Below are 14,560 nucleotides of genomic sequence, written 5' to 3' on the forward strand. Positions count from 1 at the left end.
ACTCAGTTTCTCCAGCTTTCTTCTGTGACCCCCAGTCTCTAGTTGACAGACAATGTCCCAGCAACCCCTAAGGATTGTGTAGACTATAGTTCATTACAGCTGCGGCTTCTGTGTCCCACTCCCCTGTGGCTGCAGTGGCAAATCTTAAAGTGACACCTCGCAGCAATAAGGGGTATCACATATACAAAAGTTCATTTTTGTCTGAATCCAATTAACTTAGTAGTGTGTTTTTGGATTGGGAATGGAAACCATAGCACCCAGAATAAGTGCACACAAACACAGGGAGAACAGAATACTCCAGCATTAATGTTTTTTGTATAAAAATTGATCTGTTTATGGGTGTGAATTAAAAAATATTTTGTGTGCAGTGCTGTGTAACATTTTGTCATAATAGTATGATTTCATTTCAGATAAGTACAAGCATTTATTAGCAATAAGTTATATGCAATGTTTAGCTTTAAATCTACAATTCAAAATGATAAACTTATTATTTGTGTTCAAATTTAAGAGCTTTAAGGAACTCTGAAAACAGTGGTCCCCATTTCCAAAAGAAAAGGTCAACAGAACATTTTTAGATACCATGGGCACTCACAAAGTGGTAATTTAAACCAAGCGCCTGATGAGCACTCTGGATAAAAGTAGGGCTGCTTCTAGACCAAGTATAGCCCAGGGAAAAATGTCCCCTTGGTGCCCTAGTATAACCTGATAGTGAGGTTGACGTTTCGCCCATAACCTGACCTTCCGCAGGATAAAGCCCCAATCAAATAAGGAGCAACAAACCACCTTTCCACTTGTCACTCCAACCCCATCACTCCAGCATCCTGCCCCGTCAGTCCATCCTCCTGCCCCCTGTCACTCCACTCCCCTGCCCGCTGTCAATCCATTCTTCTTCCTCGTGTCGCCTCTAACCTTGTGCACCCTGTGTCACTTCCTGCCCTGTGTCCCCTCCAACCTTCTGCCCCATGTTGCCTCTAGCCTTGTCACTCCGGCCCTATCACTCCAGCCTCCTGCCCCCTGTTACTGCAGCCCCATCACTCCAGCCTCCTGCCCCCTGTCACTTCAACCTCATGTCTCATCACCATCCTCCTGCCCCATTACTCCAGCCTCCTGCCCCCTGTAACTTCATCTTTGTGCCTTCTGTCACTCCAGCCCCCTGCCTCATCACTCCAGCCCTGTCACTCCAACCTCATGCCCCCTGTTACTCCAGCCTCCTGCCCCGTCACTTCTTCCACATACCTCCTGTCACTTCATTCTCCTGCCCCCTGTCACTCCAACATCCTTCCCCGACACTACACCCTCCTGTTCTGTATCACTCAATTCTCATGCCCTATATCACTCCATCCTCCTGCCACGTCACTGCAGCTTCCTGCCCCCTGTCATAGCAGCCTCCTGTCACTCCATCCTGCAGCCCCCTGTTACTCTATCCTTCTGCTCGCTGTCACTCCACTCCCCTGTTTGCTGTCACTGCAGCCTCCTGCCCCTGTAACTGAAGCCTCCTACCTTGTCACTGCAGCCTCCTGTCACTCCATCCTCTTGACCCTTGTCACTCCAACCACCTTCCCAGTCCCTTCAACTTACCTTCTTTTAAGACAGCTTACTTCTATTCTTCCTCAGTGGCGCAACATGGAGGAGAGACGTGGCAGCAGTGAGCTACACATATGCAGCATACGTGCCTCTGTAGAAAGCCACTGGGTCTTAGTGCCCAGTGGCTATCAGCCAGTGGTAGTTAGACAGCAGTGGCGCTAGCAGGGTGACAGCGTTGGTAGTGGCACTGGCAAGGTGACTGCGGCTGCACCCACGGGCCCCAGCGCCCTGGGTAATAGCCATGCCAACCCTCCCCCTTGAACTGCCCAAGGCAGCAATAAATAAAGAGGTATTGCCAACCTCACAGAGAACACAAATATTTATAAATAACTGCATTGTATACTAACGAGAATATTTATCAGTATTAAGCATAAAAACACATAGGGGCATATTCAATTGGGCATGAGGTTTAGCGAGGAAAAAACCTTCCGCTCCTTGCGCCCAATTTTGAATTACCGTGGGTATTCGTGCTCCCGATATCCATGGTATCCAATTAAATAAAAGTGGTTGCGGGATTTTCAGCTCTGAAAACACTGCGCCGCGTAAAAAAAATTAAAATAATTCAGCACTTACCAGCCCGTGAGTCTCCGGTGGTCTCCGGGGCTCCTATTGACCTTCCCTCTATCTTGTCACTGGAGAGGGGGCTGCTGGGAGTCCCGTGGGCTGCTGGGTGGCTCCAGCGGCTGGTGGGAGGGGCAAGGGCTGCTGGGAGATGTAGTTCTCCCAGCACCCATTCCGTGGGGGCACACTGAACTTGGGGGGTACACATACACTGGGGGTCACACTCATGCACACACACACTCATACTCACTCATACACACTCACACACACTGACATACTCACTGCTGCTGCAGGAGACCGGGTCCCGACACTGAATGCAGAAGACAGCACTTCGGAAGGTTAGTATTACTGACTGATTAAGCAAATTGGAAACTCCCAATTGCTTATGTAGTCATTAGTAGAGGTGCCACCGGGGTCCCAGAGCATTTTCCAACCTTTTTTCCTAAAATTGGGGATTTCAGGAAAAATTGGTCATGCACACATTGGAGGTGTGCAAAGAAAACCCTCCCTGGCACACAAAAAGTAAAAAAAAAAACACTCTTGATTGAATAGCAAAAAACCCGTACTTGCAGGTGCGGGATTTTTACTATTCTCGCACCCAATTGAATATGCCCCATACATTGTAATATATACTTTCACGATTGGCTACAACCCCATATGTTACAATACATAGCTTGTCAAGAATATTTATATGCAACAGTGTAGCAGCAAGTTATTTTCTTTGTAACAACAATATTCAGAAATCTTCATTCAGCTTACTTGTGGTATATAAATCAAACAGCCATGAAGAGTTTGTTTAGCAATTGGCAGCCAGATTCATCATCTCAATCACCAAGTTGGAATATAAATATAAACAATTTATACTGTACAGTAGTCATTTCTTTTATAGTGGGCTCCAAATTACTATCTCTTATCATAAAGAGCTGCTGTATTGTTGTTGGCAGCAGTTTCAATCAAGAGGTGCCAGATAACTCCTGGGACTGGGAGCCAGCTGCAGGCTAAGGGCAGAATGCCGCAATCAGGTACAGTATACAGAGCACATGCAACCAGATGACTCACGGGGTCATCACGGGGTCATCCAACGTACTTATCCATCATGCAATACCATCAGGGAGGCGTCTGATTGGCTCCAAATTTATTCTGCAGCAGGACAATGACCCCAAACATACAGCCAATGTCATTAAGAACTATCTTCAGCGTAAAGAAGAACAAGGAGTCCTGGAAGTGATGGAGCCCTGATCTCCTCATTATCGAGTCTGTCTGGGATTACATGAAGAGACAGTAGGCTTTGAGCAAGCCTGCATCCACAGAAGATTTGTGGTTAGTTCTCCAACATGTTTGGAACAACCTCCATGCTGAGTTCCTTCAAAAAGTGTGTGCAAGTGTACCTAGAAGAATTGAAGAACTTATGCTGTTTTGAAGGCAAATGGTGGTTACACCAAACATTGATTTGATTTAGATTTCTCTTCTGTTCATTCAGTTTGCACTTTGTTAATTGACAAAAATAAATTTTTTCCACAACTGCCTTAAACTTTTTCACAGTACCATATATGTATATATATATATATATATATATATATATATATATGTACAGTATATATAGCAAGTGAACCAAAATATGATATATATTATATATTGAAAAACTCATGTATTAAATATCACATTGGATATCAGGTTAAAACCACATAGCCACATATACAGTACATATAGCCAAAATGGTTATATGAAATTAGATCAGGTCAATGTATTACATGCAGACAACCTGTTAAATACAGACTCGTAAGATGATCTTACCCACAATTCACAATATATAATTCTTCCTTATTGCAAATATTTACCCCAGCTGGGAAATGATGAATAAGTATCAGTTGGGCTAATGATACCTCTTTTACACCAAGTGCCAGTTCTGATCCGGGAGTTGGAACACTGTTCCAATCCGGATCAGACCTGGCACAGAACCCTTTCATATTGCGGCGCCGACCCAGGATATTCCAGAGTCAACACCGTTCACACTGGAGCCGGGTCTGCAGTGACCCGGCTCTTCCGGCATTGCAGTAGATGCTTGGAGATGACATCATCTCCAAGCGCCACTGAAGCCGCCAATCGGAAGGCAAGCGGCACTATCCGGATCATCGCGACCCGGATCGTGCCGTTTACACTGCAGGGTTGCACGAGAGTGACCTGTGGCCAACCCTGCAAAATACCCGAGTTGGATTCCCGGGTCCCTGGACCTGGGTGGATCCATTTACACAGACAAAAATCCCGGGTTGATGCGCATCAACCCAGGATTTTTATGTAGGTGTAAAAGGGGTATTAGTAAAAGTTATGGCTCCAGAGACTGTAACAAACAATATATAAACATTTATTACTTTGGAGTTAGGTATTTTAATAGCAGAGAGATTTTAAAATGCCAGTTGGTATATTGCCCTCCCAGCTGTGTTTTATATCTCGGCTATATCAACAATCTGCTCACACTTCTTCCACAACAAAAGGCTGCTGTCCAGGAGAAGACCTCTGCATGTCAAGAAAACTAATGATCAGAGACAGTAGGAAATCTGATTAAAAAGGTTGGCTCAGCTCAGACTACCTAGACTGCATACATAATATTTAATAAGTGATTGAAACAAATGTATCAATTACTATGCTTCAGCATACAAAATGCTTGTCATTTACATACAGTAAATTATTCCACAGTGACATTGGGTCTTCGTTGTTCCAATCCAGTCACGACTAATAGCAGCCATAAGGAAACCAGCCAAAGGCAATTTGACATAGTATATATCTTTTGTGGTATCTGCATACGTGTGTATCTGTATGCACTGATATGTGTTACAACCTGATTACACAAATTTGGACATGTGCAATGACAAATACCACGCTCATCTATTCCCTTCTTTCCCATGCATTTTATATACAGCATCCTTAGATTTCACAATTTATGTTGGTTCTACAGCATTACCTTCATTCACCTGATCTTCATCATCCCTCCCCTTTCCTGCTCTACAATCAGTTTGACTCAGGGAGTATAATCTAAATCTGTGATGTATGTGGGCAATTCCCCGATCCCCAGATGCCGTGGTCGTGGCATCAGTAAAATCTAACATGCTGGACTTCCTCGATTTGCTGATCCTGACCAAAATATGATTGGGATTAGCAAATCTGTGATTTTGGAAAATGAAGAATTTCACCGATTCTCTGACAGATTGGCAATCATCGATGGCCGCCGACCAGCATTTCCAACCGGCAGTTCTGGTTTGATTGGGGAATCAGTCAAACGACCGCCTGATGTATGGGGCCCTTAACTCAGGGGTAGACAACCTTTTGTTATCAGTGTGGTTGCTAAAGTCTAGTTAAGTTCAATGTGCCAGTTCTACTTTTATATAATGTACACATAGCACTTTTTGCCAATAGGACACAAGGTACTATTTAAATAAAATTATTATAATACACATCACCGATGTATGGTTGGCTGCATTCTGCACGTGGTGGTCAACAGAGTTTAAGGTAATAGAGTTTTTATTAATGCTTATACTTGATTACAGTGTGAATGAAAACACTGAATTGCCAATGAAGTAATATGAAGTGACTCCATGTACAGATGTCTTACTGGTCACAAACTTAGGGCCTGATTTAGAGATGTATGCAAACCCGATGGTTTGCTTACATCTCTAATGGTTCTGGTTCTGGGCAGGTGCAGAATGAGTACTGCGTGCTCGCTCGCACACCTAGCCGCAGCATGATTGATATGCTGTAGTGTTTAAGGGACAGAGTGGGGACATCAACCAAAATCATTCTCCAAAATGGGATGTCGCGCCCATTTTGTAGGTGTGCCGAGCCCAGGGTCTGCGTCGTCGCATACAGACTTCCTGGACCTTGCTATTCAGTTTCGTCGGCCAGGCTGAGTAAGTCAGGATGGTTGTGATGGTGATCCAAGGCAGCGTCTATGAATGCTGCACTCGTATCGCAGATGCACGCAGGAGGTGTCTATTTTCTGCATTTGCATTTAGTTGGACATTATTGCACAGCAGCTTCCTTGCGACTGTTCAATAATGTCCATCTCTGAATCATGTCCTTTGACTGTAGAAGTGTTTTGCAATGCAATTAGGTTTTTTTTATGTGTTCCCTAACATTCTAGGTCCTCAATTTATTTTAAAAAAAAAGGTAAAATAATGTAGATATCCTTTCCAGGCCAGGTAACTGCCCAGATGCACTGTCGCCGCACCATGGCCGTTGCAGGGTGCCTCAGGATGCTCCTGTCAGCACTGCACCAAGATCATCATGATACAACAGCGGATCAACCAGACTCGTGCCCCCTGTGCCACATCCTGCCCCCTGTGTCTCTCAGCCACACATCATCTCCTCCCTGCATCTCTCTGCCACACCATCATGTTCCATTTGTGTCTATCCCCATCCCCCTTTACTCTGGGTCTCACAGCCTCTCCCTTCACTCTGTATCTCTCAGTCTACCCCTTCCTTCATTCTGTGTCAAACAGCCTCCTCCCTTCATTCTGTGTCTCTCTGTGCCCCCTCTTCATTCTGTGTCTCTCTGTACCCTCCCTTCATTCTGTGTCTCTCTGTGCCCTCCCTTCATTCTGTGTCAAACTGTGCCCCCTCTTCATTCTGTGTATCTGTGCCTTCCCTTCATTCTGTCTCTCTATGCCCCCTCTTTATTCTGTGTATCTCTGTGCCCTCCCTTCATTCTGTGTCTCTCTATGCCCCCCTTCATTCTATATATCTCTGTGCCCCCCTTCAGTCTGTCACTCTGTGCTCCCCCCCTTCAGTCTCTGTCTCTCTGTGCCCCCCCTTCATTCTGTGTCTCTCTGTGTGTGTCTCCTTCATTCTGTGTCTCTCTGTGTTCCCCCTCCCTTCTTTCTCTATCTCTGCTTCCCTCCTCCACCGGTAACTGCCAGTCACCCTCACCTCTGCCTTCTGTCTGGATGAGCCGCAGATGGTGGGGACAGGCAGGCATCGGGGCACTTCTTCCTGGCAGGACAGGAAGCATGACGTAACGCTCTGTGACTGTGAGACTACAAGAATGTGGCTGCCCATCACCGTACATGAGGACACCATTAGACTATTTCTGTAGCCTATGATGAATCCTTTCCGCCCCGTCTGCTGCTATTGGCTAGGCGCTGGCCGGTGTTTCCTAGGATTCCCAGCCTCCTCCTATTCGTCAATGGGTCATCATACCCATGCACCCCTGTACCGGGAATCGGGATGCAGGGATGGAGATGGTCCGGAGTAGCGGTGTAGTGTCAGGGGCGATTGGAATGGAATATCAGCCCGGGAAATTTAGGAAGCAGCCCTAATTGGGGGGGGCGGAGTCTGTGGAGTGGGCAGAGTCTGTTCTTGTCAATCTAGATGAGTCTTATGATATATGAAGTGTAGGTGGAAGAGTGTGATGACAAATAAGGACATATGAAGAAGTTCGATGGCATATAAGGGGCAGGGACGTGTGGTGAGGTCAATGGTTGGCACACATGTATAAAAAAAACATAGTTTTTATATCAAAACTCTGGAGCATGACAGGGAATATGATAGAAGAGGCAGAAGGACAGGGGAGGCTCTGCCTACCCTGACTGCATGTCCCTGATAAGGGGCATCCGGATGGTCTAGTGGGATATAAGGGCATATTAAAAAGGGAGTGAGGAGGCACCAAGCTGAAACTTTGCCCTGAGTGACAGAAGCATAGCCTCACCCAGTGGGTTTATAGCCACTGATTGCAAATTAATACTAAGGACGAGGAGATAATGGTGCTGGTATGTAAAGAAAGAGCACATGAGGGAAAAGGGACCAGCTTGAGAGATTACATTGTAAAGGGGTGGGGGTGTCGAACAGAGGGGACACAGAATGGTAATATAATTTTCTGGGGCAAAACTGGTGTGTTAGGAGAGTACTAAATTATTATTCATCACTAAAAAAAGCCAGAGATGGCATAAAGCCTATGCCTCCTCCAATGTGTGGAAAATGCGCTGCTTTATGGTCAACATTTTAATTCCCTCACACTCTGGCCCCATCCTCTTCTCCATCACCCTGCTTCTTCCCTCACATCCTGGCCCCATTCTGTACTTTACCATCCTGCTGTGCCCCTCACACTCCAGCCGCATCCCCTCCTGCATAACACACAAGCTCCTTCCCTCAAACTCCTCTCCTCCATCACCTGGACAGGACAGGAGGCGTCCAATTAGTTAATTAATTATATACCTGAAAGCATATTATATGGAATGGTGTAAAATATGTAAATCACATTACATTGAAATTCCTGGAAAAAGCCACTGACTAGCAAGGAGGGGCTCTAAGAACACCAATTTGACAAGCCATGCAGCAAATTAAACAACCACATCTTGTACCATACTCATGCCTTATCACCTACTGAATACCCCCCATGTTATAATATCACTCCTGGACCAATTATTGCTTTTTGGTTCGGGATAGAACCGGTGGCTGCCAGGAGCAGAACCAGCATCCCAGTGCACAGCAGTCTCTATATTACATTACCAGCAGAGCTGGTTCCAGACTGGAATCATAATAGAAAACTGGTGCACAATGTAGTCTGTGTGAAAATTAGTTGTGCTACTGAGCTGCCACACTAAGTGGGGCCTGCAACCCACTGAAAAATGTGCAATGTACAAAGGAAGGAAGTGTAACTCTGGTAGACAACACAATACAATTTATTAGGCACAGATTAACATACATGCACATAAAACATATTATAGTAAGCCTGATAAATATATACTTGAATATACAAGCTGCTAAAATGATAGGGGTGGTATAAAGGTTCCTTCAATATAACTTCCTAACATATGAGTCCAGATAAAAATGGTAATAAATGAATAAGGATCTCACCCGCTCTCAACAAAATCAGCAATGTCCAATCCACTTGATGAAGAGAGAATGTTCCAATAGTTCACTATCTATACGGCACAGGAGATATAGAGATGCAGGTGAATAAAGTGCATAATTTGCTTTGAGGGTGCCGTGGTGTAATTCCCGCTTTGGTCCAAACGGCTCACCTCAGTCTGGGATGATATCTTTAAATATGGTTTCCATTAGGGTCTCCTGAGACTGCTCCTGTCATTTGAGGTAACGGCACTATTGCAGTCGCCGTGGTGGAAAGGACCAGATGGGTTATCCGCTGGTTCCACAGTCTCCCTCTGCATTGACAGTCAGCCTGATTATCTCCGAATGGGGCTCCCGTGTGTGAGCTGCAAAGGCTCAGAGTGTTGTGTCGGGAGCCAGCTGCCAAGATGTCTCTGTGTGCAGCCGCGTGATGTCCCAGCTGAATTTCTCCAAAGTGCCGGTGATGATATGATAAGGTGGAAAAGGTAGTCAATCGTGGACAATGCGTCTTGGGTATAGCAGCAGAAGTGAAGGTAGCCCATACACCTTAAAAGTATATATTTATCAGGCTTACTATTATATGTTTTATGTGCATGTATGTTAATCTGTGTCTAATAAATTGTATTGTGTTGTCTACCAGCGCTACACTTCCTTCCTTTGTCCAGACTAGAATCGCTTGATTTGATTCTGATGAACTTGTTAGGTAACCAGGCTATCTGGAAAGGGAGGGATAAATTACGACTGGAGAGTTAATTAGACAGACACACATCAATGGTGTCAGACAATACTCTAACCTTTATTAAGCTTGCAAGCATTTATATAGCTTCTTCATCAGTTATCTTATCATTTCTCGGTATGTGTAATGATTAGCTAACAATTTGATTCATAATCACGTGTACACTGGGAGCTATTACTTGTGTTAGCAGCAGGGGGCAGTATTGTTAATTAATAAGCAAATAATAATATTAATTATTCTTTGACACATAATTTAGAGGTTCTGCTCATTATTTCTGAGAATAAACATGATGACTTTGCATTCCAACATTTGATTATACATCTCCACCACTGCCCACAATAGGCGCATAGAATTCTTTATCAACAGGTGCACATCCCTGTCTCAGCATAAATTTGAACAAACCAATATCCATAGTTTAACTTTATCACTTCCTGTCCTGTTTCTCTCCCTGGGCCTGCAGAAATGACATCCACCCACCCTGACATCAAGAAGGAAAGGAACGATGCATACACAGCTAGTAATGGCCCCCCAGTGTATTCTGGCTCTACTACATCCAGGCACGGAGTTGTCCCATTCCTCTGTGTAGAGCAGTGCACACTTTACACTGTAAAACAAACACATCGGCACCGGGTAGTACACTGATCTGGACAGTGGCCAGGTGCCAGGTCTGACACAGTGCCCAGTTACTATTACTGATACTACTGTCTACTAATAACTTCTAGTATACACCTATAAATACTTTACTCCTTCTGAACCCTGTTATGCCTCTCCAACACTAGGTAAAAGCAAGTAAAGTATCTGCAAAAATGTAAATACAAATATACACGTACACATTTTTGGTGCACAAGTGCAGTGTGGAAATACATATCTTGCTGAAATCTGGGGTGCACTACTGTGTTACCTTTTAGGGAAGCATCTGTCATGATGGCCATTGTTGGTCTTCTGTACATGTTTTGCACCATCTTGTCACTGTGTTAGAGCACCACAGTGGAACACAGATATGTTCCACTTAGTTCAAGAGAGACCCTGCGATATTACTCAATTATATACCTGCAAAGGCTTTACCAGTATATGCACTGTAACCCACATATATTACCGACTGATGCTCTGTATGTTCCGCTCCACCCAGGATACTGTGTGTACTATAACTGTTAGTACAGCTGTACAATGATACTGCACACTACAATAACCAAACTCCTGGTTACGTCCTGAGCTGCCTAGTGTATCTGGAAACTCCGCTGGTGTGTACTATGCTCTATACAGCATCACCAAATAGTAAACAAATATCAACATATCCTATTTGCAATCAAATTGAGACCTACTTACCTACTCTTCCGGAACTCCTAAAAATTGGGTGGTACTCACGGCCACCTGGAAGAGTCAACCTGCCCACACGCCCCACCACTGTCCGCTCCCCCTTCCCCCTCACAGCCACCCACTTATAGAATACAAGTGGATGGTCCGGGGAAGCTGATGTTGCAATTTGCGCTGAATTGTGTCATCATGACCCCGCTCCCTGCTGTACAACGTCACGCCCTTGCTCAGCCCCCGCTGTGATGGCCTTGGCTGCCTCCTCCCAGAGGGGGCAACCATATTGTCGGCAAGTATGAATTGAGATCATGTAGGGTGAGATATTTCTTCTAGCAATAGATGTCCTGCCAGTAACTAAAGGGCACTGTAGTCAGCACTTTCTTTGCCTTAACACACGTATTTGTAAATATTATTAGTAGCACATTAATGTGAGGTAACTTAGATTTTGCGGTCCACTGTAATAACTGTCTTTTCTATGGCTGCCACTAGAGGTCTATATTGCTAAAGGCATAGACTGTGCTTCCAAAAGTGACAGTAGAAAAAATAAATATTTTTAGCAGTGTTTGTCTTAGTTGTGCAGCATGTGATTAGAAGAAAGATCCTTTGTTGGCCAACTAGTAAAACAATACGGCTTAAATCATAGCTGGTAGCTGGTACAAAGAAAATGTTCATAATGTGCTTAAGTTGAACATAATGTGCAAGGAAATATTGTTGGGACTGATGTAATAAAACAGCAGAAGCATTGTGGCCCTGAAGACTACTACTCCATCCACAGGAAACTCATTCATTGTACATTCCCGAGGTACACACAGTATAACATATTCAGCTCAGAGCCGGATACTGTTGTAAACAGCACTCAGGACAAATGAATAGTCCGGTAAATTGTCCAGTCTAAAAATTCTGAAATCAACTATCAGCCTCTTTCCAAGGTTATTGACGTTTGTTACCACCACCAAGAGAAGAGTGGATACAACGACACGAGCATGCAAGAAATGGCTGTCCAAATACACTTCTTAGGAAGGCAGGTATAGCCATTCTATGTAACATAGAATGGCTATACCTGCCTCAGTTCATAGTTCACCAGTAGTGCAGCTCTGCACCCTTGTTTCAGGGAAAAAGTATCTCTTCCAAAATGAAAGACAAGGTATTACTTTGTACAATGAAGTGCAAAAAGTAATGGGATAGAAGTATGTAAAGGTAATGGTAGGTGGCATCACTGTACTGTGACATCCTGGAAATGCACAGACAAGTTGTAATCTGACATCTTGAGTCAGTTTGAACACCGGCTAGGCTGACCATGGCAAGACCATGTGAAGTTTCGTATCAGATTTCAAACAAGGTATGATAGTGGGTGCCCAATGGATAGGACATTCCATTTCCAAAGTTGTGCAGACATTCAACATTCCTCAATCTATGGTGTCACATATGTACCGGGAATACCTCATGGAAGACATTACCACCAATAGTGGACACGCAGTGGCCATCCACTGATGCTAAATGATTGGGACTAGCGGTGTCTGGCTAGAATTGTCAGTGGTAACAGACAAGTGACACTGACTCATATCCACATTCAATGCAGGAGGTACCAGACACATATGCTGCAGGTCAGTGCAGTGTTCTTTAGCTTCCATGGGATATGGGAGCAGAAGACCCATCAGAGTGCCCATTACATCACTATTTGGACCTTGGAGGACTGGTAATAAGTGGCATAGTTCGAGAAGTCATGGTTCCAGTTGTTTTGGCCCGATGGTAAAATTTGGATGTGGCACAGACCCTGTGAGGCCACAGTTGTCAACAAGGCACGTGCAGACTGGTGGCAGTTCCATAATGGTGTGGGGTGTGTTCATGTGGCATGGGTTGGGTCCGCTGGACCTCCTAAACACGTCATTGACTGGTACCTGCCAAATTGCGTTGCTTGATAATCATTTGCAGCCCTTCATGGACTTCATGTAGCTACATAATGATGGAATATTCCAGGAGGATTATGCACTGTGTCACCAGTCACCAAGTTGTACAGATTTTATTTGAGTAGCATTCTGGAGAGTTTTGAAGAATTGTGTGGCCACCACGTTCACCCAACATGAACCTAAATGAGCATTTATGGATCCTGCACCTACAGGTACATATATAAGGGAGCTGTTGGAAGCTATTCAGACGGCATAGGTCAACATCTCTTCTGAGGTCTTCCGTCAACTTGTGGAATTGATGCCACGTCAAGTTGCTGCACTTTGCCAGGCTAGAGAGGGTCCTACATAATACTAGGCATCTATCCCATGACTTTTGACACTTCAGTGTATTCTTCCTGTTTAGACCCAGTACAAACTATGGCACTCACAAGGGTATATTATTTACTAAAGTGTGGGTTTATAGAAGTGGTAGTGTTGCCCATAGCAACCAATCAGATTCTAGGTATTATTTTCTATTTTCTAAAAGGTGCTAGATAAGAGACAAGTAGAATCTGAATGGTTGCTATCAGTAACAACACCACTTCTAAAAACCTGGACTTTAGTAAATATACCCCACAGTCTTCAATCTCTATTTCTACATTTAGAATGGGCACTGCTTTAAAATAATATTTTCATTAGCTAGACCTGAGATAAATATCACATTTATACCTTACAATATTATTGGTCTGAGAAAAGAATAAAAAAACATCTGTTTGTGGAGTCAACACTATCAACTATATATGGACCCAGCATATACCAGATCACCTCAGCTTGCTCTCGCTCCACCACCGTCCAGCCACCATCCCGCCACTTCCTGACTATACATACCCGATGTTGCTGGCACAATGTTCCTCCTCCCCTGGTGATATATCCCGTCGCTGTGGTGAGAGCTGTTTGCAGGGGCGCCGAGAGGGAGGGTACTAATTACCCGGGCCCAAGCTTGCTGGAGGGGTCCGGCACCACTTCCCGTCCCCCTCTTACATCACAGCAGCCCAGCACGCACTGCTGTGTGAGGGGCTGCACTGGGAGACTGCTTCTTAGCAGCCATTGCACCACAGCAGTCTCCTATGCCTGTGTGGGGAATGATCAAGCTGATCGTGCCCCCCACTGATTATGCCCTGGGCTGAGGGGGCTCACTGTATCCCCCTCGCCAGCGCGCAGCACTGCTGCAAATATTTTTTTTTATAAACCTAAGGGGCGTGGCCACGCCGCCTGCGATTGGGTCACCCCCCTTTTTTTACCGGGGCCTGGCATGGCTCTTGGCGGGTCTAGTTGTTTGTAGCACATGGCCTAGACGGGGCAGGCCACCATTGTTTATTATATAGATAGCCTTTGCCTAGAAAGAGTGGGAACAAACAATGGCTGACAAATATTTAATACCAGCAAAACAAGACTTTATATGTGCCTGTTGTAAAGCAAAAGTGTAGGAAACCTTATAATTAACATATTTGTGACTGCTAAAATGTAATCATGGTACACATACAGTAATGTGACTTAATATGTATTCCATTTTTAGGAGTTCCCTGATGATATTAACAGTCCACTACTGCTCTATTCTGTGCTGCTAAGTGGTGCCCTGTTG

Source organism: Taudactylus pleione, unplaced genomic scaffold, assembly GCF_031769625.1.
Source record: "Taudactylus pleione unplaced genomic scaffold, aTauple2 ptg000162l, whole genome shotgun sequence".
Lineage (NCBI taxonomy): Eukaryota > Metazoa > Chordata > Amphibia > Anura > Myobatrachidae > Taudactylus > Taudactylus pleione.